At 33.5% G+C, this 7,467-nt stretch overlaps 1 long non-coding RNA gene across 1 annotated transcript; it reads right to left on the reverse strand.

Annotated features, from left to right (window-relative positions):
• Positions 1–4,071: 4,071 nt before the first annotated feature.
• On the reverse strand, positions 4,072–6,178 carry LOC131927642 (uncharacterized). Its single transcript, XR_009383669.1, has 4 exons — positions 6,121–6,178; positions 5,681–5,707; positions 4,992–5,297; positions 4,072–4,329 (listed from the first exon to the last, which is right to left on the reverse strand). It is a non-coding gene; the product is annotated as an uncharacterized LOC131927642 (long non-coding RNA).
• Between the last annotated feature and the right edge of the window lie 1,289 nt (positions 6,179–7,467).

Raw genomic sequence — 7,467 nt, forward strand, 5'->3', positions numbered from 1 at the left:
AATGTTATATGAAGAAGTATAAATCCAGAAAAATAAAATAACTTTGAATAAAGTCCTTAAACATAATTATATTTAGGTTTAATGTATTAAATTTTACAGTAATGTAGTCTATACCCGAAACAGTACAATAAAAAACGGCAATAAGAAAGGCTGAAAGAGAAGACGGTCTACAGTATTGGGAGACGCGCGTTATTGCAAACCAAATAAGTGGGATCAGGAGGGGACTGCCCCAGTCCGAACCCCAATGAGTTTGTGTAATGAAGCGAACCAATGGAGCAGGGATCTTCTGCCTGGCCTCGTTATGACGGCAATCATGGCGGACAGCCTCTTTTTAGAGCTAGCGCATGCGCAAATGTGAGAATAATGGCTTCGCCCTTCAGACATAATACCTCTGGCACCAGCCCCTCAGATGCCGCTGTACTCGTTAATGGATCGGTGAGTTTTCGTTAGTAATGACTGCGGAAATCGCGCTGATTCTTCCGGGGGGTTTTACAGGGGAGCGGGACAGGCGGACTTACCCCTGCAATTCTCCGTGCCGGCAGGTCTATTTCAGTCTTCACACCCGCAGACGACCGTAACGGAATCGCCCACTTCCGGTTTCTGCGTGCTCGACCGGCGTTGTTGAGAGACGCAGTGTGGGCCCTGGTGCCATCTTCAGTGCCGTCCTACTTGATATACAGATGCAGGCTCAGGCAAATCCCCGCTCGACGCCAACATTTATTTCAACACATAGGACAGGGATCAAAGAGCTTTTGTCTACAGAAATTTTTTTATTTTCTCATGTTTTGTCAGTATAAAAATACATTTTTTTTTACGTTTAACATAAAAATATAAACTTTTGTTTAGATTTTGATAGACTGGTGAATTTAGGTAAAAAGAAAATTGTAGAAATATTGTAGCTAATCTTAGATTTAAAAAAAATTCCTATGTGTTTATTATTAGTGGGCTTATATTTTTATATAGGAATGTAGCTTTAAGAATGTAGCTGTTAGAAGAATATGTTTTAGGAAGTTAACGGACATTGTAGAAATATTCAGAATTTAGATTTGTGAAATTGTGGTAAAAGTATTTTACATTCCGGTAGCAAATCTATTAAATCTATGTAATGTGGGTGCGTAAATAAGTAAATACTTGTACAAATAAATAAAAAAAAACGTTTTTGTAATTGTATTTATGCTTTAAAAAAATTTTTTTTTGTTTGTGGCGGATATATTTGTACGTCTGCTGGTGGATGACTTGCATAAAGTAAAAAACAACAACAACACAGCATTAGGTTAGCGTTGTGATATATTACTAAAGGTTTATTTCTTTTACATTAAATTATATTGATGACTAGTAAAATTAAATATTTTGTGATTCTAAAATGTTAGTTAACGTGTAATTAAAGTGATTTTTTGCAATTTATATTATGTTTGCAAGGTAAATGTGTATGTTGATACCTGTTCACCAAGTTTATTGAATGATTTTTTTAATAAATCGCAGTTGTTTAAAAGAAACATTGCGATTGGTGTTGGTGTGTTGTATGCTGAATCCCGTCCACGCTTGATTTACCATTCACAGTACAGCACAGTCTACTTCATAGAATTAATTCTGAATAGGAAAAAGTAATCTAAGGGAGGTAATCAAATGAAACATTTAAACATGTAATTGTGAAGAGTACTTTCCCCTTATAAGCTACTGCAGTATTATTTAATGAAAATATTCCACCATATATTTCATTTCAATAACTACTCCATATGTGTATGCAAACGTACCCATTTGCTGCACAAGTAAAAAAAAACAATTGTTATGAAATTCGAAACCGATTACTTTGAACAGTTGTGTTAATTCGAGACATTGTATTTACTGCAATTTTTTTTAGAAGATTAAAGTATTTTTAACATAATATCTAATCATTCACTATCACTTTAAAGTTTCCTCAATAAAAAAAGTTACCTACCGGCTAGAGCTAACTGTTGATCGCATTTTTAATTATTATTCTTTTCCCACTTTCATTTTTGAATGTGGAAAACAGATCAATTGTTATTGAAAAAAGCAATTTCAATAATTGTTGTTTGTCGATTCATGTTGGGTGGGATGGAGGCCTAAAATAGGTGTTAATGGACGCCAGCGAGAAAAGTCTCAAAGGTATTTGAGAGGCCCATAAATTAATTTAAAAATCATGCATGGCGTAGTTACAATTAATATGGTTATAAAATCATGTCTGTTTTTTTTCGGACTTTACTAAAGACTGGATGTAAATGATGTTTTTAATATTTTCGGTAACTAAAAAAATGTCAAAAAAAAAAGCAAAAACAATTTGGTTTTCACGTGTAATGGCGACATAAACAATGGCATCCTGCTATTCGATAGGCCGCCAAAAACTTTATTGTACACATTGTAAGCTAAAAAAAAGAAAAACTAGGTCATGGGGTTTAAATTTGAATTGTTATTTAAAAACTTGATCTGCAAAGCTTTGTAAACAAAAAAACTATAAAGTGGGGCTGTCAGAAATCGATCACGGAGTTCCTGTACAGCAAATCAATTTTTGTCTTTCGAAAGTGAAACATCAAGTTATAACTTAGGCTTGATGAAAATAAATAGAAATGTAGCCTTAAACTCAACAAATTATTTTCAAGTTATCTGGATCTGCAACTTTTATAGCATTGATTCTAAAAATATTAAATTTCTGAATTAATTTTAGGCTTAAGTTTTTACTTTTTATTATTTTTACGGTCCTAAGTCTAAAAAAAGCACATTTTTATTCCATGTCTACAACATTACGGAAGGATTCTCGTCAACTCGTCAAATGAAAAGGAAACAAATAAGGACATTAAAAAAGGGATCATATAAATATGAGGAGATTATATTTTTGAAGGTGCTCCAATAATTGAATTTTCATTATACATTATTAACTTTAGTATCTTCATTTCGATTTGTTTTAGTATTCATTTACAATATTTTCTCAAAATATAGAAAGTTTTACTTTTCAATATTTTAAAATCGTTATTTAAAAAAAGTCACTCCTGAAAGGTGCAACATAAGCAAGACAACAATCTAAATTCATGTTCTTTTTTTTTTTTTTACTGTGGCTGAGAATTACCTCCCCTCTATAATTAAAACTTTTGTTTTCTTCTCTGAGCATAAAAAGTGTGTTTAAAAAAAAAAAATTAAAGTTCTATGAGAATTTTGATAAATATAATCATATAAAGGATCATATAAAGGTATGTTTATCAGACAATAGCGTTCTTTGCAAATATCCACGAATAAACCACACTGGGGAAAAAAAGAACGCTGAACATATATAACCATTAAAAATATATACTCAACCCCTATTCAAAGTTATATAAAAGGATAACTAAAGTTACCGAGAAGATAAATTAGTAATATGAAGGTATACGTTCTCTATATGAATGTATTTTTAATTATTGTAAATTAAATTAAAACTATTGACAAAATAATTTCTACTTAACAGAATGCAACTCGAGATACTAAAGTGACCTTATATTTGTTTGACCAAAGCACAAGCCACTAGAACACCTCAGACATACCACATTAAAATGTGGGTGAAGTCATTAAGATCAATTTTAGGCAAGTTATTATTCTTTTACTTTATTAGGTTAATTATGCAAATTAATTTACAGTAACACATTACGACACAGAGACAAACATCTCGATACGTAGACAGTGACAAAACATCGTAAAGACACAGCAACAAACACTAACGACACAGTGGCAACAGAAAGGCGAACAACAGTAACATGCGAGTTTAGTAATTGATAAACAAGCTGTATTGGTTTAATTGTTTATTGAAGCTTGTATCATTGGTTTCGTGATTGTATTGTTAATGTTTAACAATATTGACACTACATTCTTATCAATGGACATCTTAAATTGTACTCTATTTTAATTTTTTTTTAAACTGACCTACTGTCCTCTACATAATGGAAACGAGAAGGTTGGGCCGAAATGGAAGATAAATGGTAGGCCCTTCTCACGGAATTCGGGAACTATATATATATATATATATATATATATATATATATATATATATATATATATATATATATATATATATATATATATAATATGAATATAAAATGGAAATGGTAATACATTTTTGAAAAACGTAAAAATTACAATGAGTTCAATATGTATCCCATACCAATAGATAGGCTTATATACAACAGATTTAAAGTAGCAAAAAATCTAAAGTATTTTATATGCTGGTGATACAAAAGCGATAGACTGTCATGTAAATGCTGGTTTAGTCTGAAGCCAAGGACAAGACTGTCCTACCCAGGAGCAGTGACGTCAATAGTAGGAAATTCCAGAGCACTGCTGTGTGGCCTAAGATTAGAGGGAAATATGCCAAATATATTTTAAATAAACATGCAGCCGGGCTGGATTATAAATAGTTTTAATTTATGTCTTCTATTGATGCTACTTTTTTGTTTCCGCTAAGGTAAGTTATCAGCCAACCTGTGTGTCGTCTGTCTATAGATTTAATTTTTTTCTTTGTGAGGTCTGAAAATTCCTATTTGGTCTGACATTTTTTTTTATATTTGATCTTACATTTTCTTATATTTGGTTCGATATTTTATATTGGTCCGGCATTTTCTTATATTAGGTAGGCCTATACCATTTTCTTATATTTGTATATTTTTTTTCAGAAACCATACTCAATCCGTAAAAGAAATTCCTCGTCGTAAGCAGTCCAGTTTTATAAATGTTTTCCTGGTATTTAAACTATTTAAAATCTTATACGTGTAAGGTAGTGAGTACACCGTAAAAAAATACAGCACTTCTTGCTTTTTAATGTATTTAAAACAACTAACACTAACTCATAGTCCCATAAGCTCAAATATGTTTAAGTTAAATTAACTACATACGTAAAATAAATTGAGTTATAATACCCTAAAATACAATTACTTCCTGTAAAATAATTCAGTATAAAAATAACTTCATGTTAAATAGCTTTAGATTAAATAAATTCAACTTAAATGTCTTACCTGTGCTAAAGACGAAAGAAGTTGTTTTTTTGTATAGTCCAGTAACGTGTTTTGCAGAGCAAGTACATTGGATTCTATGAACGCTGCTGGTGTAGGGGAGGTTAAACACTTCACTGTACTTGTTAATTGTAAATGTATTACTGCCACATGCCATGGTGATATTTGACACACTTGGGTTTCCACCTACAACAGTACATTCGATAGCCACAGAACTCATGTTTGTGTTAAGTTGTATCGTCTCACCTTCTTTCACAATTTTGTTGTATACAACAACCACGGGGGGTTGGTCGGGAGGATATAGGGTAGCTGGAAGAAAATGTGGATATTTCCAATACATCTATTAAAAAAAATAGTTGTTTGTGTTTACAAGAGTCTGTTCGCCCGAGAGAATTATCTAAATCGAATTTTGGATTTTGAACTTTAAGTCCGACCTAAACACCCTCATCTCCTCCAAACATCTGTATTCCGGGATCCGGAAAAGTTAAAATTCTTCTCAAATTCATTACTTAAATAAGAAGTTTATTTTCCACCTGAATTCCAATGTTTTTTTTATCTACTTCTGTACTAACAATAAGACACCGCAATGTGTTGTCAATTATTATGGATATCTAAACCAATCTACGCCTGAAGTAAACTAGACCATGAGTTATACAAGATATTAAGGACAAAAACTTTATGATAGACCTTACCGTCAGCTGCAGATGAAACAGCCACACCTTGATGGAAAAAAACAAACATTTTTTTAGAACAGATATGATTTAAAAAGTATTGTTAAAAACAATTGCACTTTAAGAAAGCATTTTTTTTATTACTAGGTGTGTGTGTTAGGAAGGGGGGGGGGGGTAGGAGGGGGGAGGGGTAGGTGGGTTCAGAATGTTGTGATCATGCATGCCAAGAATAATAAAAATAAATTTTAGTTGGTACATCGGTCTCTTTTTTATTTTAGGGGTGGGAGAGGGGTGGGGGGGGTCGGATCTGGCTATCATGACATAGTGCAACGATAGTGGGGGGTGGGGGGGGGGGGCAAAATCGTCCGAATATGCGTTACGTCATGTTTGGATGACCCCTGTGTGGTCTTAAGCTAATTAACATAAAAGTATATTTCAGAAACTAAAAAATCAAAACTTACTTGACATAAGAAAAACCGCCGCCGAAAATACGTTCAGATACATTACGGCGTCTTTTTTAACAATCTGAAATGTAATTTTTTCTTTTGTTAACACTCGTTATAGATGTTAGTACCTTATGAATAAATACAGCACCTTTACAAATAACTTTGAAGAAACTTTACTAGATCCTTAAAGAGAGTGATTATTTCCCCAACGAGAGTTAGCTTGTCTTCCATTGTGTCAAATTATTTTTTACAAGGACTACAAACTAGATTGTGTGCGTTTATTGTTTTTGGTTGTAGTGTGTGTATATTTTCCGTTGTATTTTTTTTATTAATCCAACACTCCGATTTCAGCCTGCTTTTCTTTTTGGATTTGCTGCCATAGCCTTTGTCCAACGGCTGACCCCAGCTACGGGCCTCATCTGCCCGAGAGTTCGAACTCGAGACTTTTCAGTTTAGAAACCGACTCGACCACAGTAATGTTTGAATGTATTTGTCTCATTTGCGAAGCAATGTCATACAGCTAGTATGTATATATATATATATATATATATATATATATATATACAGTGGCGTAGCGAGTTTGGGTGTCACCCGTTGCGGCATTTAATGGTGTCACCCCCCCCCCCCAGAGGCGTAGCGACCCTTTCAATTTGCACCTCCCCTCAAACTTTCGATTTTCACCCTCCCCCCTCAAACTTTCGATTTGCACACCCCCCCCCCCCTCAAACTTTTGACTTGCACCTTTAAAAAGACTATTTAACACTCGAATTAATTACTTAATTAAGTGTATTTATCATTTTTCTCTATATATTTTGCTATTTTTTGCCTTGGTGTCATCCCCCCTAAATGGTGTAACCTGGTGCGGTCCGCACCCCACGCCCCCCCTCGCTACGCCTCTGAATATATATATATATATATATATATATATATATATATATATATATATATATATATATATATATATATATATATATATATATATATATATATATATATATATATATGTATATATGTAACTAGGGTAGTTACCATACTATTGTAAGAACGTATTACAGTCTGATGCAACAGTTGCAGGACTGATAACGAACACCAGGCCGCTGCGCAGTTAATAGTTCTGATGCAACAGATGGTAATTATTACGTATACGAGGGGATGATGGGAAGGCGACTGGTAGAGAGAGGCAGAACCCAGTTGGTTACTGAACGGTAAAGACGTGTGTGATTCGTGAGAATAGGAACGATGGACACGTGCATTCTGTTATGTTAGGACTAGTGAGGACAGTGGGGGTCAGTTGGTTCATTGTATTCTTGTGGAACATTGGTGCATTGTTATGTGGAGCATTTCTATTGATTCACGTAATAA

Source organism: Physella acuta, unplaced genomic scaffold (assembly GCF_028476545.2).
Source record: "Physella acuta isolate Inbredline_101_S28 unplaced genomic scaffold, ASM2847654v3 ptg001425l, whole genome shotgun sequence".
NCBI lineage: Eukaryota > Metazoa > Mollusca > Gastropoda > Physidae > Physella > Physella acuta.